The sequence below is a fragment of the Panthera onca genome, chromosome B3, assembly GCF_046562875.1.
Source record: "Panthera onca isolate mPanOnc1 chromosome B3, mPanOnc1 haplotype 2, whole genome shotgun sequence".
Classification (NCBI taxonomy): Eukaryota; Metazoa; Chordata; class Mammalia; order Carnivora; family Felidae; genus Panthera; species Panthera onca.
The window spans coordinates 62,326,162-62,353,587 of record NC_138344.1 but is presented as its reverse complement, the minus strand read 5'-3'; the positions used below and the strand labels follow the sequence as shown (position 1 = coordinate 62,353,587).

Genomic DNA, 27,426 nt, shown 5'->3' with positions numbered 1-27,426 from the left:
GAAAACACACTGTGATGTATTCATACGACAGGATACTCAGCAATAAAAAGAACAAACTACTGATGATACCTACATGCTTAAGCATGACTAATCTCAAATGGGTTATGCTAAATAAGTTGGACTATGATTCCATTTAAATGAAGTTCTGTAAAAAAAAAAAAAAAAGCTAATCTGTGGTATAAGAAATCAGAAACAGTGGTATTGTTGGATGGTATAGACTGAGAAGGGCAGAGGGAACTTTCTGGAGTGATGGAACTGTTCTGTATCTTTTTTTTTAATGTTTATTTATTTTTGAGAGAGAGAAACAAGAGTGTGAGTGGGGAAAGGACAGGGAGAAAGAGGGAGACACAGAATCCGAAGCAGGCTCCAGGCTCTGAGCTGTCAGCACAGAAGGGGCTCAAACTCACAAGCTGTGAGATCATGACCTGAGCCGAAGTGAGTTGCTTAACCCACTGAGCCACCCAGGCGCCCCCCCCCCCTTTTTTTTTTAATTTTTCGGATGTAGCTATTTAAACTGCCTTACCATGAGACTGCTTAGGACAGGAGAAAGAGCTTGACTGCTTCTGTTTAAATGCTGGTTCAGTCCTTATTACATGTGATATTGAGGATGTTACTTAATCTCTCCAAGCCTCAGTTTCCTCATCTGTAAAATGGGAATAATACCTACCCCATGTGGATTTGGGGGAACAATTGTATGAGAGAAAGTACTGCGTTTCAGAAATAAAAACTATTGCTGATCTCTGCAGAAGGGGAACGCTGGTGATGTGAGGGTCTTTGTTTAGCACCATGTCCAGCGTGGGTGAGAGCATGCCTCTTCAAGAGCATTTCTAGGAAGGCAGGACCTAGCTGCTCTTCTCTGCATGAGGAAGGGGGAGAGATGCCAAAGCTGAGAGGAAAATCTTGGAGGGAGTGCTTGGGACTGGGCAAGATTCAGAGCCCTCTCAGAGGAAGGGTGGATGAGGAACACCCTAAAAGGCGAATAAGGGAAGAGATGTCTAATGGAAGGAAATACTGCACCCTGCTGTATGCGTAAAATTCCCCTTCTTTGGTCTCCTCTCTACGCCTCCAAAAAAAAAAAAAAAAAAAAAAAAAAAACAGTCTACAAGATAAAGCTCTTGTGTAAGTGGACCTTTTGGAGGAGTGAGGGGAGTTGGTAAATCCTGCTTCAAGGGTGGCACAGGGAGGAAAGGTAGGCTGCAAACACCCAAATCTGGTGTATCTGTGTGTCTGGCACAGTCCTGAGTGCAGGGTACAGGCTTAATAAATGACAGACATTTAACGTCGTGTGGACCGGACTGGCTGAAGAACCTGCCTCACTGCAAACGGTGGGCTGAGGTCTGAGCGCCGAAGCGAGTGTTTCTATGACAACAGCAGCGTCTTTGCGCCCCGGAGTGGGCGCGTGGGGTGGGGACGTGGCTGAGGTGAGCTCCAGTTGGCCTCACCCGTGGGCCAGCAAAACCTCCCTGTCTGGGGCGCCAATGATTCCCTCTCACGCTCCACTCTGGCTTCGTGCCGGTCACCGGCGGCACGCAGGGAGCCCCGAGCCGCCTCTCAGTTGTCGCGTCCCGCTGTGAATCTCGCCCACGCCTTCCCCGGGAGCTGGCCACAGAGGCCCACAGCTCGGGCAGGTGACAGGACCCTGTGTTCTCCTCGAGCTGTCCTCACTGTGGCCCTCGGCCACCCGGACTCCCCAGCCAGCGAGCCGAGGGAGTGCGAAAGGACGCGCCGCAGGGCCCAGCGCTCTCTCCCCACGGGCCGGGCTGGGGTCAAGGTCTCGGCTCCTTTCGCTCGCAGCACCGCCCCCTGGCGCTGAGCCGGCGGGAACGTGCCGGCCGCCTCAGCGTGGATCTCGCGCAGCCGGTTCGGCCGCCGCCGGCGGGGCGGAGACTGGGCGCCCTCTTGGCCCCGGCGGCCGGCAGGGAGGGGGGCCGCCAACCGGATAACCGCCGCGGGCGGAGAGCGCAGCCGTGTGCCTCCCCGGGGGCCTGTGCTCTGTCTGGTCGGAACAGAACGTTTTACACCGCAGATCTAAAACTACTCTCCCGACGTTGCTTGGATTGGGACAGGCCTGTGTGAAACAGGGTCACCGCCTCAGTGTGCTCAGCTGGTGATGCAGCAGTGACAAGAGCCAGCCCTCCTGCAGGCAAGGCCAAGCAGGCAGCCTCCCACCCACGGAGGACGTCAGGAGTTCCTGACCTCTCCCCATGACCACATCCCACCCGCCTCTGCCATGACCCTCTGCTCCCCAAACTTCTGTTTTGAGGATAGGCATGAACTCTCCGGCCTCTGACACTCTCACCTGCTGAACGTCCATCTGTAGGGACCTCGGGTTTCCCTCTTCGTCTTTGTCCTCCCCATCCCACCCGCGCCCGTCATCACTCTGTCTTCCCCAGTGACCCAGTCTCCCCCAGACCCTTCCTCAGCTCCACCCTTGACGCTCGACCCTCACCACAGCTCAAGTTCACTTAGCTCCTTCAGCAATAAGACTGGTGCTCAACCCCCAACCCCATTCCCATCCCTGTTTTCACAACCTCGTGGTTATTTCTGGTTTCCTATTTCTCCAAGTCACCACTATCCGTCCTTAACAGGGACTCCAAACATTGCCCTCTCCCAGCTGCCATCGTGGTCCCTGACTCAGCCCCCTCCCCCCAAACCCCTCCTTGCATCTGGGATCACTGGCCCAGTCGAGCACAGAAGATTCTCCTGACTCTGCCTGATGGAATTTATGTGACCTGTATGTGTCCCCACTTGAGACTCCACCTTCCACCCTGCTCTGGGCCCCACCCCCAGTCTGTACCCTCACTTGTGCTCACTCACAGAGCTGTCAGTGGAATCCAGAGGTGTGGCAGGAACCTCTTTTCCTGCCCAGCAGGCCTGCTGGGGTTCACAGAGCAGATTTCGGTTCCTGCCTTTTCTGCCCAAAGGGATGGAGCCCTGTTTTCCTAACCTCACCTGCTTTTGAAGGTCCAGCATCTTCCAAGGACCTCCTGGGATGATGGGGGAGGAGGGGAGCTTGCCTCATCCTTCCCTCTAGTACACCCTGGGTTGCTGTTTGGTCAGCTAAACATTCCCACCAAAAATTGGTAAAGGAAGCAACAGCTGGTTTAATTCTCAGAGTCTTGGCTGCCCGTTTCCTGGAGTTTATGGAGGCAACATTGCCACTTTCTGAGCACCTACTGACTGTATTCATGGGCCCCCAAGGGAAGGTCATCACCCTCTCCCCTAGCTTGGCTAAATCCTACCCCTTCAATCAAGACTCAAGCCCCATGTAGCCCAGGGCTTAATTTAAGAGCCTACCTTTATCACTTGCCATGGTTTTCCCTCTCGGTTGTTGCTGTCTCCAAAAAGAGACAATGTTGTCAACTTTGTCCCTATGATCAGCTCTGGTGCTCCCCACCACACCTAGGCTAGACAGCAGGTCACATGCCAAAAGAGGCAGGACTCCCCTTTCCAAGGGCACTCGGGACATGTGCTATGGATGGGTGCCCAAGAAGATATGTGCAAAGTTCCCTCATGCCCCATAAGTCCACCACAGGGCTATTCTTGGCCCATTACTGAGGACACACTGTGTCCTGCCTCTGGATGAAGACAGGAGTCCATCCTTTCAGGGATACACACTAAAATAGTGCTTCTCATATTTCCAGATTTTTATACACCAGGAAAAAGCATTGGAGTTTCTAACTTTTTACTTTGCCGAGAAGTTTACTGACAGTAAGTACCATCTACTATCACCATCATTTCATTTATCCATAAACTTTAATTCCAATAATATGGGAATGACATAGATGCATTACTAACATTGTGCTTTTTAAAAAGTTTTTTTTTTTTTGAGGGGTACCTGGGTGGCTCAGTCGGTTAAGCCAACTCTTGATCTCAGCTCAGGTCGTGATCTCATAGTGAACTTGAGCCCCATGTGGGGTTCTGCACTGACAGTGTGGAGCCTGCTTGGGATTCTCTCTCTCCCTTTCTCTCTGCCTCTCCTCCACTTGTCCTCTCTCTCTCTCTCTCTCTCTGTCTCAAAATAAATAAACTTAAAACAATTTTTTTGAGTTTTTGTTTTGAAATGATTGCAAACTTACAGAAATATTGCAAGAATAGTACAATGAATTCCTATATACCCTTCACTCGGATTTACAAAGTACTAACATTCTGCCATATTTGGTTTATTGTTCTCTCTCTTTCTCTACACACACGGGCACACACACACCAATAGAGAGAGAGAGAGAAGTCTCTATACCAATAAATGTATTACCTAAACCATATGAAAGTAAATTGTAGATATGGCCCCTCTTAACCCTGAAATACCACAGTACTATTTTCAAAATCAGGAAATTTAGCATCTTTGATACAATACCATCATCTAATCTATGTACCTTCTTCCAATTTTGCCAGATGTCCCAGTAATGTCCCTCCCCACCCCGCTGTTACAGCCCTCTCCTCCCTCCCACCTCCTCCTCCTCCTCTCTCTCTCCTCCCCCTCTTCCTCCTCCTTCTCCACTTCCTCCTCTCCTCCCCCTCTCCTTCTCTTCTTCCTTTCTCTCTCCTCCCCCTCTTCCTCCTCCTCCTGCTTCCCCTCCTCCTCCTTCTAATAGCTATTGTTTTCTCTGGTTCAGGATCCCATCCAGAATCTCATATTGCATTTAGCTGTCATGTCTCTTTAGTCTCCTTCAATCTGAGCAGTTCCTCAGCCTTTCTTTGTCTTTCATGATATTGGCTTTTTTTTTTTTTTTTTTTTTTTTCAGTACAGGCCAGTTACTATGTAGAATGTCCCTTAGTTGGAGTTTGATGTTTCCTCATGATTATATTCAGGTAATGCGTTTTTGCCAAGAATACCACAGAAGTGATGTGTCCTTTCTCAGTATATCACATCAAGAGGCACATGACATTGGTTTGTCATACTTGGAGAAATGTTAATTTTGATCACTTGGTTAGAATGGTGGTAACTGTGTTTCCCCACTGTTAAATTACTATTTTTCCCTTTGGAATTTGGTAAGTAATTTGTCAGGTGAATTAGCAAGTCTTTTAAATGAAATAAAATTTGCTTTTTGGAAAACTCATTCCATAGCCCTGTTTTCCTCATTTGCTCATGTCTGTTGAAAATATCTTCAAGGGGCGCCTGGGTGGCTCAGTCGGTTAAGAATCTGACCCTTGGTTTCCACTCAGGTAATGATCTCCCAGTTTCGTGGGTTCAAGCCCAAAGTCGGGCTCTGTGCTGGCAGCATGGAGACTGCTTGGGATTTTCTCTCTTTCCCTTTCTCTGCCCCTCCTCCACTCATGCTGTCTCTGTCTCTTTCAAATAAATAAATAAACTTAAAAAAAAAGAGAAAATATCTTCAAGATCACCAGTGATCCATATAATGCCTCTTAAAAATCACTGCACAAGGATGCAAGCAAATTATTCATTTATCTAACAAATACTTGAGTACTATATAAGCCATGTACCTCAGAGGGAAGAACAGTGTACAATCAGGACACCATATAATTAAGTATGGCACACCTCTTTTATAGAAGGCCTCTGGACCGAACTTCCAATTTGCAGAAAACACAGGGGACAGAGGAACAAGTTGAACAACTCAATGAGGAAACAACCACTAAATCCAGAATGTGAAACATTCTGTAAGAAAGCTGGCCTACAAAAGGACACTGTCTTGGAAAAAAGAAAGGAGTGACTAATCTGGATTAAACGTTGCAACAATTCATGAGCTTTGATCGAATCCGATTTTCTTCAAAACTATAATTGGGGACAATAGGGGAAATTTTCATGTAAACTAATATTAGATGACATATGGAATTATTGTTAGTTTTCTTAGGTATGATAATGGTTCTGTAATTATATAAGGGAATGCCCTTATTTTAGGAGATGCGTGCTAATGTATTTAGGGAGGAGGGAGCATGATGTTTGCAATTTACTTTCAAAACGTTCAGCAAGGGGTGCCTGTCTGGCTCAGTGGGTAGGCCATGCAACTCTTGATCTCTGGGAGTTCAAGTCCCACTTTGGGTACAGAGATTACTTAAATAAATAAAGCTCTAGGGGTGCCTGGGTGGCTTAGTTGGTTGAGCATCTGACTTGATTTCGGCTCAGGCCATGACCCCAGAGTCATGGGATCAAGCCCTGTGTGGCGCTCCGGGCTGAATGTGGAGCCTGTTTAAGATTCTCTCTCTCCCTCTGCCCCTCTCCCTTGCTTGTGTGTGCTCTCTCTCTAAAATAAAATAAAATAAGATAATTTAGTGAATAAAACTTAAAGAAAGGTTCCATGAAAATTCATTCATACATCTAGAGCGAGAAAGAGCAAAGTGGTAAAATGTTAAAAATTGTTGATGCTTGATAGAAGGTTTAGGGATGCTCATGGTACTATTTCAACTTTTTGGTGGTTTTGGATTTTTGAAAATTAAAAATATGAAGGAAAAATATATAGGTGTAATTGTGATTAATAAAACTAAAACTCCCTTTAAAATGTTACTGAATTTGTAGTATTTTTATTATTCTAAGTTTTCTCTGCTAGTTTCTCTTCACTGTTATATGTGGAGAAGGTCCTCAATTTTTTTTATATATACTTAAAAAGGCTCCTAGGGGCACCTGGGTGGCTCATTAGGTTAAGCAGCCGACTCTTGATTTCAGCTCAGGTCATGATCTCATAGTTTGTGAGTTCAAGCCCCATACTGGGCTCTGCGCTGACAGTGAGGAGCCTGCTTGGGATCCTCTCTCTCCCTCTCTCTCTCTCCCCTTCCCTTGCTCTCTCTCTCCCTCTCTCAAAATAAATAAATAAACTTAAAAAAAAAAGGCTCCTAATTCAGCTTTTCTGGAAAGTGTCTGGATAATATATGAGAAATCTTACAAACTTCATAACAACTTTAACTTGGGTATTTACCCAAGAAAATAACTATGGGCTCCTGTAAAGATTCAGCAACAGGGTTGTTCATGCCAGTATAATAATACATCGGTGAAGAAACTGTATAATTTAAATGCTCACCTCTTTATTGTTGATTAGATAAACTATGGCCCGGTCACCTAAAGAAAGGAATGTAGCACAGGCATCAAAAATGTTGTGAGATCAACTATGTGTTGACAATATTTGAGGCTGGATGACTTGTATATAGGAGCCCATTCTTTTTCCTTAATTAGAAAAAAAAATTGCAGAACCATGTTTAACAAGTAGAAAGATATTGGTACAATATATTTAGCTTATGAAAAAATGGTATGGGGGTGCCTGGGTAGCTGGGTCAGGTAAGCTAACAACACTTGATTTCAGCTCAGGTCATGATCTCCCAGTTCCTGAGTTCCAGCCCCAAAATGGGACTCTGAGCTGACATTGCGGAGCCTGCTTGGGATTCTCTCTCTCTCCCTCTCTCTCTCTGCCCCTCCCCTGCTCACTCGTGCTCTCTCTCTTTCAAAATAAATAAATAAAGTTAAAAAAAAAAAAAGGAAAAATGGTATGTACTGTCTAATCCAATTTTTGTTTAAAAAAAAAAAAAAAGACTGGAAAAATATACATCCAAGTACTCAACCTTGATTCTCTCTCCAGGTTGGATTTACAGGTAGTTTTTATTTTTTCTTATTTCAACTTTCTGGAATTTATAAAGCGAGCATGAATTGTCTTTATGTTAAGAAGATAAAAATCATGTTTGAAGAGATGTTACTGAATTACCCAATGTTTTCTTCTACCTAGTATGAAGCATCCCCACTGGGGGTTCCTGGGGCCTCACCCAGAGGTGGGACCATCCTAGGCCACAAGGTGGCAGTGCTGCTCGCTGAGGGCGGCTCTTTAGCACCCTCTATCGCACCCCTGAGTGTCCTCTGCCTCCCTTACCCCAGTCTCAGCCTCTTAGCCTGAAAAACACAAGAGCACTCCCCAAAAAAAGAAAGGCAATCTGGCGAATACAGGGTCTCCTCCCCACTCTGTACCTGGGTTAGGAGTGTAACTAGTTCCCGCAGTGGCGATGGCAAGTCAGGAAATGTTTCTTTCCTTGGGGATACCGGGAAGCCTCCCCACAGACAGTTGCCTGGTTGTTTCTAGATGTGACAGGACCGCCAGAGTGTGTGTGTGTGTGTGTGTGTGTGTGTGTGTGTGTGTGTGTGTGAGAGAATGTGTTAAGAATGTATTCTGCATGTTTTACTGATTATGTCATTTTTCTTGGTGTGTGTTAATATTTAGAATATGTTCTTTTATTTCAAAACAACAATTATGGATAGAATGTTGAAGAAAGCATAATATTTACTTCATACCCAATTCTATGCATACTTTCTTCTGCTTTTCAGTCCACACATTGTTCATCATGCTGGAAATCCTTGCTATACCTTCCTTTGAAGCAGGATCAATGCACTATACAGATATAATTTCAGCAAATGACCTAACCAGTATGAAGTGCATTGAATAATGGTATCATTTTGTGTTATGCTCTGTGGACTTTTTTTAAAAAGTGCTTTATCTACAAAACAATAATGTAACTGTATTTATAAAATCGTTTCCCAATTAAGAACATATTTAATAATTTATAAAAGTGGACATTTGCACAATTTTTTATAGTTCGCCTAATTGTTTAAAGTGCAAAAATTAATGTTTTAATATATTCACAGAGTTCTGCAACCATCACCCCCATCAATTTTCACGGTCATTATACTACTGTATCAATTAGCAGTCATTCCCCACCTGCCCCCACATTCCCTCCCCAGACCGCAGCAAGCACTGCTCTGCTGTCTCCATACATTTTCCTGTTCCAGAAATTTCATATACAGTAAATGGAATCATACAACATATGCTTTTTAGTGGCTGACTTAGCATTATGTTTTGAAGATTCATCCGTGTTGTCACATATAGCAGTGGTTAAGTCCTTTCTATTGCTGAATAATATTCCATTGTGTGGACTTTTACTTATCCATTCATCAACTGATGGGTATTTAGGTTCTTTCCACTTTGGGGTTATTATGAATAATGCTACCATGAGCATTTGTGTGCAAGTTTTTGTGTGTGGGTGGATACATGGTTTCATTTTTCCCCTGGGGTATATACCTAGGTAACTCGATGTTCAACGTTTTGAGGAACTACCAAGCTATTTTCCAGGGGCAATATATGTTGATTCCAATTTCTCCATGTCCCAAACACTTGTTACCTGTCTTTTTGGTCACAGTCCTCCTACTAAGTGTGAAGTGGTATCTCATTGTGGTTTGAGTTGTATTTCCCTGATGGCTCGGGACCATTTGTGTATCTTCTTTGGTGAAATGTCTGTTCAGACCCTTTGCTCATTTTTTGGTTGGATTATTTGCCGTTTTATTGTTGGGTTGGACGAGCTCTTTATACACCCTAAATATAAGCCCCTTTATCAGACATCTGATTTGCAAATATTCTGTCTTATTCTGTAGGTTGTCTTCTTACTTTCGGGATAGTGTTCTTTTGAGGCACAAAAGTTTTTAATCTTTTAAGTTTTAATTTTGATGAATTTTAATTTGGGGGTTCATCAAATCTTAGAAGCCACCCACTCATAATGTCTGGCCCACCCAAGACCCAGGCCGCTGGGGGTTCATACTCTAGTGTCCCTGCTTAGGTATAAATAAAACAGCATCCCGAATAATGGCATTTGCCCTTAGCTTTTTTCCCCCTGACCCTGTAGTTACCTCGAATAGTGGTTGGGAGTAGGTTGGGCTTTCCTGTTCTTTCCCACTGAGAGAGCAGAACTGAAGACCCCCTACAAAGGCATCTCTAGTGAGCTGCCTGGTGTCTATGTGGGTTGCCCACTGCAACCTCACCTCAAGGGATGTGGGCTCTGGAGACCAGAGCCAGGCAAAGTTAAAGCTGCTTGTACCCAGGGATAAACACAGCTGACTGTGGCTGCTGTCCTTCCGGAACTTTATTTAGGCACATGAAAATATATGGACTTGTTTACGAGTGTGGGTTGGGGTGGTCAGTTTTTTTCTTTTCAGCAGACTGGGATCATTTTCTTTCAATTCAACAAGTATTCGTTGATTACCTCCTATATGCTAGGCACTTTTAGATCGCTGAAAATCTGCAACTTGCAGTTTTTGCTTAAAAGCATAAAATCTTTCTGTGTCAATACATAATGATCTGTCATTTTTTTCATCACTGTAAAACATTAACACACTTAGCATTTTGATGTATTTAGTGCTCTGATAAATATGAATTGATCGAAGTACCTCTAGCTATTTCTATCACCATTATTGGGTGGGATGCAATGAACAGATTTCCTAAGGTTAGGGAATTAGACATAAGCAGGGTTATGAGTTTAAGTCATAGACTCTTTCTCCCTAATGGGTTAAAACATATTTTTCAGTTTTGCTTTATACTGTGGATCTGTAGAAAGAATTAGATTGGTACAACTATTTTTTTTAGTTTTTTAAAATGCCTATTTTATTTTTGAGAGAGAGTGAAAGAGAGAGAACAAGTGAGGGAGGGGCAGAGAGAGAGGGAGACAAGAATCTGAAGCAGGCTCTAGGCTCTGAGCTCTTAGCCCAGAGCCTGACACAGGGCTAAAATCCACAAGCCATGAGATTGTGACCTAAGCCGAAGTTGGATGCTTAACAGACTGAGCCACCCAGGCGCCCCATGATGAGAACTTTTAAGATCTACTCTCTTAACAACTTTCAAATATACAACACGCTATTGTTAACTATACCCACCATGCTGGGTACAAACTGGATGTTTGTACTTTTTGATTCCCTTTCCCCATTTCCCCCACTCTCTTACCCACTGGCTCTGGCAACCACCAATCCCTTCTCTATTTTTGTGAGTTTGTTTTTTTAGATTTCAAATATAAGTGAGATGATACAATATTTGTCTTTCTCTTTCTCTCTTATTTCACTAAGCTTAATGCCCTCAAGATCCATTCATGTTGTTGCAAATGCCAGGAATTCCTTCCTTCTTTGTGGCTGAATAATATTCCATTGTGTGTATATATATATATATATATATATATCTCACAGTTTTTTATCCATTCATCTGTTGATGGACATTTAGTTTCCTTGTCTTGGCTCTTGTAAATGACATTGCAATGAAAATGGGGGTGCAGATATCCTTTTGAGATAGCGATTTTGTTTCCTTTGGATATATACCCAGAAATGGAATTTCTGGATCATATGGTAGTTCTATTTTTTAATTTTTTCAGGAACCTCCGTACTGTTTTCCTGGTACTGGTACAGTGGCTGGACCAATTTACATTCCTGTCAACAGTGTACAAGGGTTCCCTTTTCTACGTCCCTCCCACACTTGTTGTCTCTTGTCTTTTGAATGACAGCCAGTCTGACAGGTGTAAGGTATCTTATTGTGGTTTTGATTTGCGTTTTTCTGATGATTAGTGATAGCGAGCACCTGTGGGGTGCTCACTTTTCACGTACCTGTTGGACATTTGTATGCCTTCTTTGGAAAAATGTCTATTTAGTTCCTCTGCCCATCTTATGATATTTGTTTGTTATTTGCTATTAAATTGTATTTCTTTATATATTTTGGATGTTAATCCCTTGTCAGTTACATGACTTGCAAATATTTTCTCTCATCACCTGGGTTGCACTTTCATTTTGTGGATGGTTTCCTTTGCTGTACAGAAGCCTTTTAGTGTGATGTAGCCCCACGTGTTTATTTTTGCTTTTGTTGCTTCTGCTTTTGCTGTCATATTCAAAAAATCATGACCAAGACTGATGTCAAGGAGCTTACTGCCTATGTTTTATGGCTTCAGGTCTTACATTCAAGTCTTTAATCCATTTTGAGTTGATTTTTGTGTATGGTGTAAGATAGTGGTCCAATTTCATTCTTTTGCATGTAGCTGTCCAGTTTTCCCAGAACCATTTATTGAAGAAACTACCCTTTCCCCATTGTATATCCTTGGCTCCTTTGTCATAAATTAATTAACTTCATGTGCATGGGTTTATTTGTGGACTCTCTATTCTGTTCCACTGATCTGTGTCTGTTTTTATGTCAATATCATACTGTTTTGATTACTATGACTTTGTAATATAGTTTAAAATCAGAAGTGTGATGCTTCCAGCTTTTTATTCTTCTTTCTCAAGATTTCTTTGGCTATTTGGGGTCTTTTATGGCTCTACACAGATTTTAGGATTATTTTTTCTATTTCTGTGAAAAATGCCATTGGAATTTTGATAGGGATTGCCTTGAATCTGTGGGTTGCTTTGGGATCTGTCCTTATTTTCAACAGCTGCATGGTGCCTGATAGCGTGGCAGCATTACAACTCCATGATTTCTTTTCTTTTTTTTTTTTTAATTTTTTTTTAACGTTTATTTATTTTTGAGACAGAGAGAGACAGAGCATGAACGGGGGAGGGTCAGAGAGAGAGGGAGACACAGAATCTGAAACAGGCTCCAGGCTCTGAGCGGTCAGCACAGAGCCCGACACAGGGCTCGAACTCACGGACCGTGAGATCATGACCTGAGCCGAAGTCGGCCGCTTAACCGACTGAGCCACCCAGGCGCCCCCTCCATGATTTCTTTAACCAGTTTCCTAATTGGGGGCATTCAGATGGTCTCTGTATACTTTTCTATTACAAATAATGCTACAATGAGTGCCTTTGTCATGTGACCTTGTGCATATTTGTGAATATTTCTGGTAGACTCCTATGGGGAGAATTGCTTAATTAAAGAGAATGTGCTGAATATTTCTAATTGTTTCCAGATAACAAGATTGTGTCCATTTATTCTCCTACTACTAGTATATGAGAGGATTCTGCTCCCTGTGGTCTAGAAGTTAATATTATCAAGTTGATAGGTGAAAATGGGCAATAACCTTTTCGATAGTTATCAGCCTCAGCCATTTATCCTGACCGAGCAGCTTGCAACCCTCAGCACAGGGCACTTCGGGGATACAAATTAAGAAAGGTCAAGTTCTAGCTGGTCTCATGGGTGAGCTTCAGCTATTACCGACGCTTGCTCAGATTCATTGTGTACTTTTATATCCACGGTCTGTTTTCTCCCTTACCACCACACCCTCTAAGGTAAATGCCATTATCTCATTTACAGGTGAGGAAACACACCCAGAGAGGCCAATTTCTCCAAATCACAAAGTTAACAAGTAACAGAGCCAGGGAGGAAGGGGCCCCTGAGGGTGAAGGAAAGAACAGCAAGGGTAAGGCCACTGTTAACCCAGGAGTTTGAGTACTGACCTGGGTGTCAAGGCCAGAACCAGACCAGTTGTGTGGTCTGGAATGGTCCTAAATTCCTTCCCATGGGCTGCGGCGTGTGCGATCTGTTCTGCCTGCACTTGTCCTGACTGGGCATGAGGTGGAGGCTACAGATATGGAGAGAGGAACCCCCCTGAGTCTAGTAACTCAAAGGCATCAGGGGAAGAGAGGAAAGGACTGTTACCCTGGTGCTGGCAGAGGCGTTTATGAACGGATGATATGTGTGCAGACCTTGTCCACGAGCTCATGAGAAATCTCTTCCACCCTCCCAGCTGGCCGCTGCGCTAGTCACTGCCCAGGGCCCTCAGCATAGACTTCATTCCTCCAAACAAAGCATCCACTTAAACAGTCCTTGTATTTCCGTGGCTCTACGCCTAGGAATTCCAAGGGCAGATTTGTTTAACTGTTTCTGGCTCCAGTACTTGTAGGTTGGTCCTCAGAACTCAATGGTTTGGAGAAATATTTTCAGCAGACTCCAAGTGGGGAGCCGGCGGGCAGCTCAGCGTCTTTCCTTTGAGAGTGCATTTGTTCCCCCAGGGAAGCTCAGCTCAGTGGACACACTTCCGGGGTCATAAAAACCCCTGTGGCCTTACACCATCAGGATTTTAGTCCCCAAACATGAGGCTCCTCAGGGTGATACCATCTCAGCCCCTCCCCGACATGACCTGAGGGTTGGGGGGGGCACAATGCACCACTTGCTTTGCCAGCCATGTGAAGGGGGCTCTGCCACTGGGTAGCTGGCTGGTGTTTTCCGATGTGAGAGGCCCGAAGACTACGGAGAAGAGTCTTGTATCCTGAGCCTAGTGAGAATGTGGCCCAGGATCTCAGGAAGGTACAGTCTCTCTGCCCTTTTGTTTGTAAAAACAGTAAGAAATCTATCCTGTGGTCATGTGAGAGAATGTCTTTATTCTTAGGTAACGCGTATACATATGCAGAGAGAGAGACCGCACGTGCAAATGGTGCATCTGGATTAAAGGTATTTGGAAATTACTTATACCATGCAACTTTTCTGTAAGTTTGAAACCGTATCAAAATTAAATGGTGACAAAAAAGTAGAATTATGAAACTCAGAGAAGCATACTTAAGTACATTAATTCTCATTCACACCTGACTAGCCCAAGAATGGACTTCATTTTTGTGTAAATTTTGAATTATTTGTACCCAGTTGTAATCATGGACAATTTTGTAGTCTGTTTTTTGTTTGTGTGTTTGTTTTTACTTGACATCGGTCGCAAACTGTTGTCTCTGCTGTTACACAGTGCTGGTAACTATCATCTAAATGACTTACAAAATACCATTACAGGTCATAATTTATGCTTTCCCATTGGTGGACACTCCAGAGGAAGCAGGGGATTGATCTGAGTTCATCATGAACTTTGTACCAGGGGCTATCCACCACAGGACTTATCTTATTTGCCCCTCACAATCACACTAAGATAAATATTTTTACCCCCAGCTTGTGGGTACAGAGCTTATAACAAGCCAACCCCACTCACGCAGGGCAGATTCAGCATTCAAATCCAGTCTCTCTGACTCCTCTGCTCATGCCTTCCCTTGGCTCTTCCACCACTGAAGCCTCCCCTTCTTCCTCCTCTAACTGCATGGCTCTTTTTCTGTACTGCAGTTTCTATCTTGTACTGTAGTTATTAATTCCATGTCCCCAACACTGAGGCTAGCCTATGGGCCCTTTGAGGGTAGGGCTCACAGCAGGTTTACCCTTGGAGGCCTCAACGTGCTTAGGCCCTATGGAGGTCATTCATGGCAGAAGTTCATGTCATTTATTCTTTCAACACATACTGTATTTATGGAAGGCCTACTGTGCTCCAGGCACCGTTCTAGATTCTTGGGACACCTTAGCAATTCAACAGACAAAATGGAGCTTATATCCTAGGGGAAGAAGATGTACAATAAAAAACATACGTAGTAAATAAGAAAAGCATATGTTATGTTAGTCGGTGCTAAGTAATATGGGAAAAGAGAGCACGGTAAGGAGAATAAGGGATTACAGGAGGAGAGGGTGTTTTAATTTTCAATGGAGTAATTAGGGTAGGCCACATTGAGGGAGTAACATTTGAGCAAAGATTTGGAGAAGAGAGTGAATACCACATGAATGAACACATGAGGGAATAAAGTTACCTTTAGGATACATTCTAACTATACAATTAGAAAGTGGGCATTAGAAGAGCTAGGACCCATGGGGTGCCTGGGTGGCTCAGTCGGTTAAGCATCTGACTTTAGCTCAGGTCATGATCTCATACTCCATGAATTGGAGCCCCGCATCAGGCCCTGTGCTGACAGCTCAGAGCCTGGAACCTGCTTTGGGTTCTGTGTCTCCCTCTCTCTCTGCCCCTCCCCTGCTCGTGCTCTCTCTCACTCTCAAAAATGAATAAGTGTTTAAAAAAAATTTTTTTAAATAAAGAAAATTTTTTAAAAAAGAAAAGCTGGGACCCTAAGTCTGAAAAAGTCAATGCTAAGGAGACATAAGATCAAAGTTTAAAAGATCATTCCAAGCACAGACAGGGTGGGCAATGGCTCATTCCACAAACAGTGCCAGTTTGGCTCCTCCAAAGTAATGTCAGAGCGAACAAGAAAAGCTGCTTTACACACAGGTAGTAAACACCTAAGACTTAAACCCCTAAAGCTGGCATGGGCTGAAAACACAGGACAGTTTTCAGTAAACCCATAGACACCAGCCCTGTGGTTGGTGATTGGAAGAAGTTGGGGATATTGGTAGGGCGTGCCCCAACCATCTGACGTGATCCAGGACAAAAGTCCAGTCTTGTGCCATGTTAGGACGCAGGACCTGGGTGAGCTGGATGCCACCGAGAGGCCCTGTTGACCCCGGACTGCACATCTCACATCAGCTAACACTGAAAGCCTTTTCTTTTACATGTCATGCTGTTGATGTTTGTCGAACAAATTGCAAACTGAACAGGTAGAATTATTACACTTAGAATTATTGCATTTGTGAATTTTTTAATACAAGAATTACATAGAATCAACTTTTTCAAACATATAATCGCACTTTCTGACGGGGCAGGAGATATCATTTTGACCAAAGTATAATCTTTAACAATTTATTTGCTTAGTAAGTAATTTCCAAGTTAAATGGCCTTTGTTTTTCATAGACTGTGTCTGTGTAAATACATAAACATATTATCGATGAAATGAATCATAACTGAAATATGTGAGGTTGGCCTAACAGAGGATTTCTATGCAAATAGAAGCTTCTTTTGTGAAGTAAATACTTCCTGAAATTTTGCCTTACATATGTAGATTTTTTGTTTATTGGGTTTTCTTAGAGTAGAGCACACCCACTTGACATTCCAGTTTTAAAAATGTATTTAAACTTTCTATCTACTGATATGGAATGTTCTCAAAACAGTAAAACACAGATCAGCACATATTGTGTGCTGTATCGTATGCTATCATTTCTATTAAGAATATACACATACAGGCTCATATATGCATAGAATGTCCCTAAAGGATACACAAGGAGTTGGAAACAGCATCTATCCCCAGGGGAAGAAACGTGATGATTAGAAGGCAGGAGAAGAGGGAGATGTTGTTTTCACTCCATATCTTTTTATATCTTTTGACCTTTGTACCATGTGTATACATTACCTAGTCAGAAAATAGTCTTTTTTTTTTTAATGTTTATTTATTTTTGAGAGAGACAGGGAGAGACAGTGTGTGAGTGTGGGGAGGGGCAGAGAGAGGGAGACAGAATCTGAAGCAGGATCCAGGCTCTGAGCTGTCAGCACACAGCCCCACACGGGGCTCAAATCCTTGAATGGTGAGATCATGACCTGATCCAAAGTCAGATGCTCAACCAACTGAGCCACCCAGGTGCCCCAGAAAATAAAGTACTCTTTAATACACCATAAAAAAATAAAGCATCGCTGTTTCAGGACAAATATGTAGTCACCAAAATGACTCGGACATTAAGTAGTGAATGTTAGTGTTAGGACACACTGGTAGGGTCAGGAAAAGTATTGACTGAGTCCAGGAAATGCCTTCTCCAAAATGCTCCCTTTAATTGCAGACTGTATTTCAAATCATTTGACCTCAATTTTGTTTTACAGATTTATTCAATGTACAATTTATTTACCTGCCTTTATAGTTAGGGATCTCTGCTCTTTTGTCACAGAGTCCACCATATCTGCTCTTAAAGACTGCCTTTTCCTCTTCTTCTTCTTCTTCTTCTTCTTCTTCTTCTTCTTGTTCTTCTTTCCCCACCCCCACACCCACCCCCAGCTGCAGTTTGGGAAACACAAAGACTTTAATAATTATATGAGCCACAGATATGAACACACACTCTGCATAAGGTAAAGTACAAATAGGAAACAGAATCATTGGAAAATATGCTACCTCAATAGTCAAAGAAACTCAAACTAAAACAAAGAAATACCTTATTTAATATGCAAGTCATTCAAAGGTTACCCCCAGTGGCAAGTAGGGTCTGGTAAAAGCTGTATGTATTTATCACTGGCTAAAATATAAATCAGCTCAGCCCTTTGGCCAGGCATATGTCAATTCATGCAGCCATAAAAATATTGATGTCTTTTTTTAAAGTATTGTTATCTCTAACATGTTTTTTATTTTATTTTTTTTTAATTTTTTCTAACGTTTATTTATTTTTGAGACAGAGAGGCAGAGCATGAACAGGGGAGGGTCAGAGAGAGAGGGAGACACAGAATCCGAAACAGGCTCCAGGCTCCGAGCTGTCAGCACATAGCCCGACTCGGGGCTCGAACTCAACGGACCGTGAGATCATGACCTGGGCTCGGAAGCTTAACTGACCGAGCCACCCAGGTGCCCCTATTTTATTTATTTTTTTAATGTTTATTTATTTTTGAGAGAGAGGGAGAAACAGAGAGAGAGGGAGACACAGAATCTGAAGCAGGCTCCAGGCTCTGAGCTGTCAGCACAGAGCCCCATGTGGGACTTGAACCCACGGACTCTGAGATCACGACCTGAGCTGAAGTCAGATGTTTAGCTGACTGAGCCATCCAGACGCCCCAAAATATTAATGTCTTTTGACTTAGTAATCCCAACTCCTGGAAATTTGTCCTGGGGAAATTGTTTCCAAAGAAGAGAAAAAGCTGTGTGTGGGAAGATCTTCATTCATCTGTATCCATCAAAGGGAAAAGGTGAGGGGCTAGAAAGAGCGATGGTTTTGCAGTCAAGTGTCTGGGGTTTGATGGCTTGATCTTGGGATCTGCCGCTTAGTGTCTGTGTGGTGTTGGATAAGTGACTTGATCTCCCTAAGTCTGTATCTGCCAGGATGGAAGGAGGGGAATCAGGCTGGGAGAGTCGTGTGGGACCAGAGTATGGAGGATCTTGACTGCTAAGACAAGGTCCCCAGGCTCTATGAAGTGGGTAAGAGGAGCATTGCAAGTATTTGACCCGAGCTCCACCTCAGGAAAGTTAAGCTGGTGGTGGCATATAAGATATATGCAACTAGCGAGAAGGTGGAGGTAGGGAGGCCCTTTAGAAGGCTTCCACAGTAGTGTATATGAGAGGCAATGACTAATTAAATGATGCAGCCTAAATTGTGCGAGTACTTTGTGGGTGATGAGTCATTATCATAAATCTCCAGCCTCCCCGAAGCATCTATTTTATAGCCTGCACTGAGCAGAAGTATCACCTAATAATACCTTATATTTCTAAAGCCTTTTACTGTTCAAAAAGTGCTTTCATGCGTATTCTCTCATACGATCTTCTAGGGTGTTTACAAGTTGGTATTGTGAAGGACTTGTCCCAGATATTGTAGCAGGCCTATTCATTTATAATTTCCAGGGTCCACCCCTCCTCTCCTTCCCTCAGTTCCCTTTTGTTCAGTATTCAGCACTTTCCAGTTCTTTTTTCCATTTCACTGCAGAAAAAGAAAAAAAAAGAAAAGAAAAGAAAAACAGAGTGGCTGAACAATGCCCCCTGTTTAAGTCCCCCAGAAGGTGGGTAAGTCATCAATGTGCTGAATTTGAGCACATTTGGTTTATTTAATCATGTATTCATTTTTCTCTGATTGCACTGGAGTTTCACACATTCCACCATATGTTGTCTCCATGATGCTGTGCACACACGAGCGAGAACCCATGTGGGGGCCTAGCTTTCCCTCTCTTCTCTCCATCTCCAGCCCATTTCCCATCCCAGAGAGGGGCGTCTCCCTCTAGAGGCCCAAAAAGGGATCCCCAGTTACACAGACCCAATCCCTGAGAAATGGGACTTATGATCACCCGGGAAATCTGAGGTCCTGGCCTCCACTGTGATCACAACGTCCTAACTCGGGGCTTCTCTGGCTTCCAGAGGCACTAATGAGCAGGGCTGAGCGGTAATTAAGACTGTGCTCAGCTCCCCATCACACAGCACAGCTGCAGCCAGCCAGGAGGAGGGAGAGGGAGGAGGACACGAAGGATGCCTCCAGCCTTCTCTTCCCACTCTGAGCCCACTCTCCAGGGCTCTGTTTAGTGCAGCAAGGGGGAGTCAGTAAAGACAAATAATGAGGGAATAACTGTAGGATTCAGCTGCCCAAAGCTGGGGAGGAAGCATCCAGATGCCGGCCAGGTGTTGCTTCTCTATCCCATGAGGCGCCAGTGGGCCAAAGCTGTGCTTTTGTCAGAGGTGAGAAGTATCCTGTTTTGCAACCAGACTGGTACAACAGGACCTGCATCAGGATGGGACTGTGGTCCCTCAAGGTAGGGGCAGCATGATACATGCCACCCACTATTCATTGCCATGCAGATATACCATTGCTTCTGGGGAGGCTTCTGAGACCTTCTCTGGCCCATACCCTAGACCAAGGCTCCACTCTGGGTGAGGACCAACAGCAATAACAAATACTGAGTGAGCAACACTGAGCCAAGTTCTGGAGACCCACAGATCCATATGACCCAGTCTCTTCCAGACAGCATACTCTCCAGAGAGGGGGCAGATGTGGAGAGATATGACTGCTATGATAGTGGTAAGAACAAATTCTAAGGGAAACAGAGTAGCCTGGGTAGATTGAGGATAGCTCTGCTTGTATAGTGGCAATCGAGTCATGTCTTGAAGCAGAACACAGATTCACCAGAAAAGAGCTTTTTGGCAAAGGGAACAGAGCCAGCGAAGGCATGGGCATGAAATAGCAGATGGCCTGTCCTAGTGCAGTGAGCATTCAGATCCAGACGGTGAGGCAGACCTGGTGCATAGCTTGAGTGGAGAGAGGAGGGATGGATTCTAGGGGTCACTGGCCTGGTGGGAGCAATTGCCAGTCTGACTCACATTCCCCAGTTTACACCACTTTCAGGTGCACAGATGCTCCCAGACTATCAGAATCCGTGGGGAGCTGTCCCAGCTCCAGGTGCTGAGCAGGAGAGGGATCAGGGGTGAGTTGAGGGGCTGACGGAGAAAAGCCAGAGCTAGAGGGAAGGGGATTAGGCAGAAGGAAAAGGCCCCATGCTCACACAGGGACGCAACTGCAGCCAGGGGAGAGGGGTGCCTGTTGCTAGGCTGGAGCCTGGGCCTCATGTGGGGCGGCGGTCACCCTTTTCCTTCCTGTCCTCTGCCAACTTCTTCAAGAGTCACAGGTACCTGAAGGTCCCCAAAACCTACTCTGTCCCCAGGTAAGGGATAGAAGTATTCAGTGATGATTCTGTAGGGGCAGAACTGGGAGGTTATGTCAACCACTTCCCAAACATGTAAACCTATGAGTCAGAGAAAGAAAGGTTAGCCTCAAAAATGCTGAATCTTCAGTAACATTGTGACCACTTTCAAATATATACAATCAGGACTCATTTCAAATAGCCTTTTGGAAGCATGCTAACTTTTTTTTAAGTAGGCTTCATGCCCAGCACAGAGCTCAATGAAGGGCTTGAACTCACAACTCTGAGATCAAGACCTAAGCTGAGATCAAGAGTCAGACGCTCAATCGACTGAGCTACTCAGGCACCCCAAAGCATGGTAGCTTATGACCGCTGGGTTATGGCCATCCCCTCTCCTGCCAAGAATCAAAAGACTTCCCCTTTCCTTATCTGAGTGACATGATGAAGTTCTCCAAGGGTATTTTGGGCTGACTGATGAATAAAAGGAGCCTGGAATGCTGCTGTGTTAAGTCAGACACCTCTTGGCTGGTGAGTGCACACTTCATGACTTTCCTGCATGTAGATTTTTCAGTTCACAAGCTTCATTTTCATTCTGAGCTGGTGGTCTTGTTTTCCAAGGCAGTGTTTCCCAAAAGGCTTGAGATCTCTTGCATGGCCATGGCTCAAAAGTTTGGAAATGAGATCCACAGGTGAGCTGTGTTCTCTACGGAGCTAACCTGAGGCTGCCCTGTACCCCTTGCCTCTCCCTTAAGGGGTCACAGGGTCAACAGGACACCTGTGGACACCTCTTCCCGGTGCCTGTATGTCTGCCCTGTAGGAGAAAGGTGTAAGGAGTGGAACAGGTATATCTGGACGGGGAGGAGGGCTGTGAGTCCAAGCCTCCTTCACACATGGGAAACAAAATATCTGGCTTCCCTTCTTGTGCCCTTGTCAGAGAAGTGGATCTGGGACCCAGCCTCGTCTCTCCCCCCTGACTTGACAGGCATGGGAAGCGACTGTGGAGGGAACTTCAGAGCTGGGGGAAGTAGAGGGAGGATTGCCTTTTATTTTGAGTATCTTTCTTTGGACTTTTGCATTTATAATATTTCTATTTTTGAAAGAATCATTTGGTTCCTTTTTCTTTTAGCATATTTTCTTTAGAGCAACAGAGGCTTTTGCAATATGGAAAAAGTGACATTTGATCTGAAGGAGTGTGGAGGGGAGCTCTGAGTGTGGGGGACTGACCTTTACTAACCACCTACCCAGAGCGGAGGCTGGAGAAGCTTGAGCTGAGCCTGCAGCAGTGATGTCTGGTGCCCTCCACAGGTCAGTTCACAATGGGAGTCTCGGTGACGACCCGGAGCTGTGTGTGCGTGCCTGTGCTCGCCCCGCTCTCCAGCGGATTCTCTGGATGGCTCTGGCTAACGCGTCTGTCCACGCGCTCTGTTGCCAGCTGTCCCAGTTCTCTCTTCCTCTCTCCCTCTCTCCTTTCAGCCCAGCCTGGAAGCCCCAGGGCTGGGCCAGAGGGAAGCAGTTGTTGCTGTTTTTCCCCAGCTCCCGCTCAAACGTGACACCACAGAAAGGTCAAGCCCACGTGGTTCTGCACGTCCCCTGCCTGGCCCGCCCTGGCTGTTACCATGACGACTCCTGGGCTGGAAATGTCCTTAGCCACCTCTACTCAGCATGTTGGGTGGCTGTCCCAGGCTCCATTCTCAGAAAAGCCACTCCAGCCAGCTGTTCTGGAGTTATAGGTCTTCTGGGAATATGGACAGACAGATATAGAAAAACAGATCAAGTCAGAGGCACACACACCGACAGAGACAAAGAGAAATAAGGCATATTTAGGGACCCAGAGAATGTGAAGAGGCAAAAAAGTGAGATGGTGACAGGGTCTCAGTGATGCAGGACTGAGGGATGATGAACAAAGCACAGCAGAGTCTGAGACAGAAACAAGAAAAGAGACAAAGAGAGGCACAGGGGACTCATGACAACAAGGGTGAGAGAAGCCCCCACTGAAGAGTAATGGAGATGGCCTGAGGGAGGCAGAGAGGGGAAAAGGGACAAGTGTGACAGGAGTTGGCCCACACTGCCTCGCTCCCATCCCAGTAAAGTGCCTTGTCCTGAGCCAGGCTCAGATCCAGTATTTGTCTCACCTCCCCAAGGTCTCAGGTGGGATCTCAGGTGATTTGCTGGCTGGGCTCTTGCTCTGGCTGGGTCACATTTGCCATCCATTTGTGTTGCCCTAAGCTAACAATGGTGAAGTTGAACCCACCCCCACCCCCCCGCCAAGCACACACCCACACCCAGTCCCTCCTTGCCTTAGGGAGGCCCTTGGTTCCATTTCACCCCAAACTCACCATAAATACCTACAGCTCAACCTCCTTTCTCCCAGGTGGTGGAATGGGTATTAGAGAACTGAGTAGGATGGTAAGAAATGAGGCAAAATTAGGGAGTTTGAGTATGACCATCAGAGGTGACGGAGCCCCTGGGCGGGGGGCAGTTAACTAATATGAAGGAGGAGAGAAGGGGTGACTGGAAAGACTGAGTACCGGTCAGGAATGCAGGGGTAAGAGGGTGAGAGGAATAGGGGAGGGGAGTGTTTGGAGTGCTCACCCAGGAGGCCAGAGGAGCAGTAACTGGAGTCACAGACCAACTAGGATTGGTCCTCCAGGGCTGGCCAGGAATTTTGCCTCCAACATTAGGTCATTAATTTCCTATCTTAGAAGTGTCTCTAAGGCTTTGAGAGAGGTCTCTCAGGGTCTTTGAATTCTCAGTCATTCTTAGCCTTTTCTTCTTAAGAAATAATAGCCCATAAGCAGAGGAAACTTGGAGCCCATCCAGCCTCTAACCAGTTCTGTCCTTGACCATTGTAGAATGAACAGTACTACCAGTATCCCTAATGTCACCATGTTCCAGGCTCACATGTGCGTGTAGACTAGAACAGGTGGCAGCCTAGAGAGCCTAGTGCCTTGGTAGCCTCAGAGCAGACAGCCCAGTGAGGAAACTTGGCCCAGAAGGGAGACTTCAGCTCAACATAGCTGTGGGTGGACATCAGATAAGGCTATGCTGAATTAGCCAACTTGGAGAACTCCTTGGGCCACAGAAGCTAGAATGTGAAAATCAAAGGTCCCATGCTGTCCCTGGAAGATAGGTCCCAGACTGAATGGGAAAGGGACTGTGGCAGATGTTGTTGATGCCCTACCCCACATCCCTTCAGCCCACCTCTATGTCCAACTGCGGCTGTGATGGACAGTTCCAGGACATGTTCACACTTTCCCATTTATGATATAATGATTTGTAAGAAATGTATATTTAGTCATTCAGATGACCAAAGTATCTTTCTCAGATATATTTGGTCTTCATCCACAGTTCCTGAAAATACTTCACAGCCATAAAGGTGAAAGGGGTGTCTTGTAATTACTGAAGTTGACTTATAGACTCCACCCAAAGGCAGCGGCTGGTTTCCAGGAGGAACAACTTTGTGATTAGAGTGTTGGAACTTTCAGTCCTACTCCCACCTCCACCCCAACCTCTGGGGAGGGGAGACTGTAGACTGAATCAGCCAATGGCCAATGACTCAGTCAATCATGACTATGCAATGAAACCTCCATAATAACCCAAAAGGACTGAGTTGCGAGAGCTTTGGAGTTGGTGAACACATGAAGATTATGGAGAATGGTGTGCTTGGAGAGGGCATGGAAGCTTCGTGCCTTTTCCTCATACCTCACCTTATGTATCTCTTCATCTGACTGTTAACTATCACATCCTTTAATAAACTGATAAATAAATGTTAAGTGTTTCCCTGAGTTCTGTGAGCCACCCTAGTAAATTAATTGAACCTAAGGAAGAGGTAGTTGAAACCTCCAATCTGTAGCCAGTTGGTCGGAAGAACAAATAACAGCCTGGGGACTGGCATCTGAAATAGGGGGTGGGAGGCAATTTTGTGGGACTGAACCCTTAACTTGTGAATCTGATGCCATCTCCAGGAAGATAGTGTCCGAATTGAGTTGAATTCTTGGACACCCTGCTGATGTATGAGAATTGCTTGGTGCTGTGTGTGTGAGAACCCCACCCACCCCCGTTGGAATTGGGTCCAGGAATCCTAATAGACCATCCTTCTCTGTGGGAGGCTTTTCTCAGCCCCTGCAGGGCAGCCTAGAAGTAGTAGGAGATTAACACTCCCAAAAGACAAACCTCAACCACAGTAGGAGATTAACACTCCCAAAAGACAAACCTCAACCACTGAGGAATGGGGACTGATGGAATTATAGCCAAATTTCCCCATCGCTCAGTGGGAGAAATTCTGAGCTGTGATCTTTTATGCGCCTCAGAGTGATCCCAGAGGGACTGAGCCCTAACTACCCACAAGGAACCACTCACTAGACCCTTTACCATCTCATTCTCTTTGCTCCATTATTCTTGCCTACCCCCTAAAATAAACTGCCTACATCCAAGACCTTGTCTGATGGTATGTGTTCAGAAGACATAAAATAGCACAAGGGCTGTCTTTCTGTGATCTTCCCTGCCAAAAAGCCTGTCCCACATGGCTGGGCTAAGATAAGAATTGTTGGAGAGCTCTGCCTCTGACTGATTGTTGGTAAGTAATCAGATGTTTGTTGGAAGAGGTCATTATCATCTAAGGAGGTTATTATCATCTAAAGAGCTCAACAGCTCCTCCTCCAAGATTTTGCGGAGTCCAGGGCTGACTTATTAGCAGCAAGCACCTGTAGGTCTCTGATGGACAACCATAGACTTTCATAACTGGAAAGGACCTTAGGGGTCACCTGATCCAACTTTCTATGAAATAAAGGAATCCCTTTACAATATCTCTGATGCCTGATTGAACATATATTACTGGACAGCTATTAGAAAGTTTACCTTACACTGAATTGTGATTGCTCTCCCTGAAACTTACCCCCAGTGGTCCTAGTTTGTCCTTTGTATGTCAGTGTTTCATTTTTCTGCTCAAGACTCCTCCAAATATTTTAAGGCCAACCATGTTTATCATATCTTCTCTTTCCAGGCCAAATTTTATTGCCTTGACCTTTCTTCAAATGAGATGATCTTCTGGGCCTCCTTACCCTGGACCCCTACTCCAGGCACTGTGAGTTCGTCAGTGTTCCTCTTTCATAGTGCCCAAATGATACTTCAGAGTCGTATGGCCAGTGCAGAATTTATTTTTATACTATTATAGCCCTAAGTACATTTCCACTATTGATTCCTAGAATTATAAACTTTGGCAGGTACACAACACTACTGACTCAACTGAACTGTAAAGACATTGAATATCTGTTGTTTTGGTTTCTCAGCATCCCTTTTGCTTTTCTTCAGGTAACAGCAACTCTCTCTCACTTCCCATTTTCAAATGGTTCTGGTGGGATTGCCAACCACGGTACTCTGTGCCTCTAGCCATAGGTTTTGGCCCATGACCTAGGCTCAGCCAATGAAAGCCAGTCCTTTCCCTGGTCACAGCAATTGGTTTGATGATTAGCATGTGACTCAGGCCAGGCCAATCAGAATCCTTCCCTGGGGTTTATTATATGGAGTTAGAAGGGCTGGATTTGCTAAGCTGGGATGATGTACAGAACTCCCAGGTCTATATCTGCTATACCTACACACAAAGAAATAGAGAAGTTAAGAGTGAAAGAAAGAAGATATTGAAGATATTACTTGAGTATTTGGATCCAGATGACCTTGAGACCAACTCTACTTCTGTCCTTATCAATCAATGTCCCTTTATGGTTTAATCTAGATTGAGTCTGTCTTCTGTTACTAGAACAAACTAATACACAATTCTTTTTGTGTCCTCTAATTGTGTACTTTTTAAATGTTAAACGAAGGGCTTCATATTTATCCTTGTTAGATTTCATACTTTGTCCCATCATTTCAGTCTACAAAAATTTAGAGTCTGATTCTGTTGGTCAGTCAATTACCTATCCTCTCACTTTTGGTAAGGATGTCTTCTATGCACTTATCCAAATCATTAATAAAAATGTTCAGCTCAGCAGAGTGAGGAGGAAGAAGAAGGAGGAGGAGGAGGGGAGGAGGGGGTAGGGGAGAAGGGGGAGAAGAAGAAGAAAAGGAAACAAACAAGAAATGAGCATCGTGTCAGTTTATTAGTCAATGAGTACACTTTTTAGATGGTTTTTCAAACAACTAAGAATTTACGCTACTTTAATCTAGCCTACACCTTCCATCCTGTCTCCCAGATCTCATGATTTAGTTGATCAGATGCTCTGCTGAAGGCTATGCTGCACCTTGGCATTCTGCTGAGATACCAATTGATAATCTCATCCAGGGGCACCTGGGTAGCTCAGTCGGTTAAGCGGCCGACTTTGGCTCAGGTCATGATCTCATGGTTCATGAGTTCAAGCCCCGCATCCGGCTCTGTGCTGACAGCTCAGAGCCTGGAGCCTGCTTCGGATTCTGTCTCCCTCTCTCTCTTCCCCTCTCCCACTCATTCTCTCTCTCTCCCTCTCTCAAAATAATAGATAATCTCATCCAAAAAGGACATAAGATAAAAAACCAAAAGTGGTCCTTTATTTATTTATTTATTTATTTATTTATTTAAGAGAGAGAAAGGGCATGTGAGAGGGGGAGAGAGAGAGGAAGAGAATCGCAAGCAGGCTCTACGCTCAGTGTGGAGCCCAATGTGGGGCTTGATCCCACAACCCTGGGATCACAACCTGAACCAAAATCAAGAGTCAGATGCTCAACTGATGGAGC

At 44.7% G+C, this 27,426-nt stretch overlaps 1 long non-coding RNA gene across 3 annotated transcripts; it reads left to right on the top strand.

Moving 5' to 3' along the window:
* Window positions 1-1,386: 1,386 nt before the first annotated feature.
* On the top strand, window positions 1,387-26,571 carry LOC132669266 (uncharacterized). Of its 3 annotated transcripts, XR_013556252.2 has the most exons (6): window positions 1,387-2,143; window positions 3,645-3,711; window positions 14,053-14,114; window positions 19,023-19,095; window positions 21,848-22,026; window positions 25,724-26,570. It is a non-coding gene; the product is annotated as an uncharacterized LOC132669266 (long non-coding RNA). The 3 variants fall into 3 exon arrangements; XR_014137807.1 differs by lacking the exon at window positions 14,053-14,114 and having other exon boundaries at window positions 1,388-2,143; window positions 19,023-19,099; window positions 25,724-26,571; XR_009606056.3 differs by lacking the exon at window positions 14,053-14,114 and having other exon boundaries at window positions 1,393-2,143; window positions 25,724-26,567.
* The last annotated feature ends 855 nt before the right edge of the window (window positions 26,572-27,426 follow it).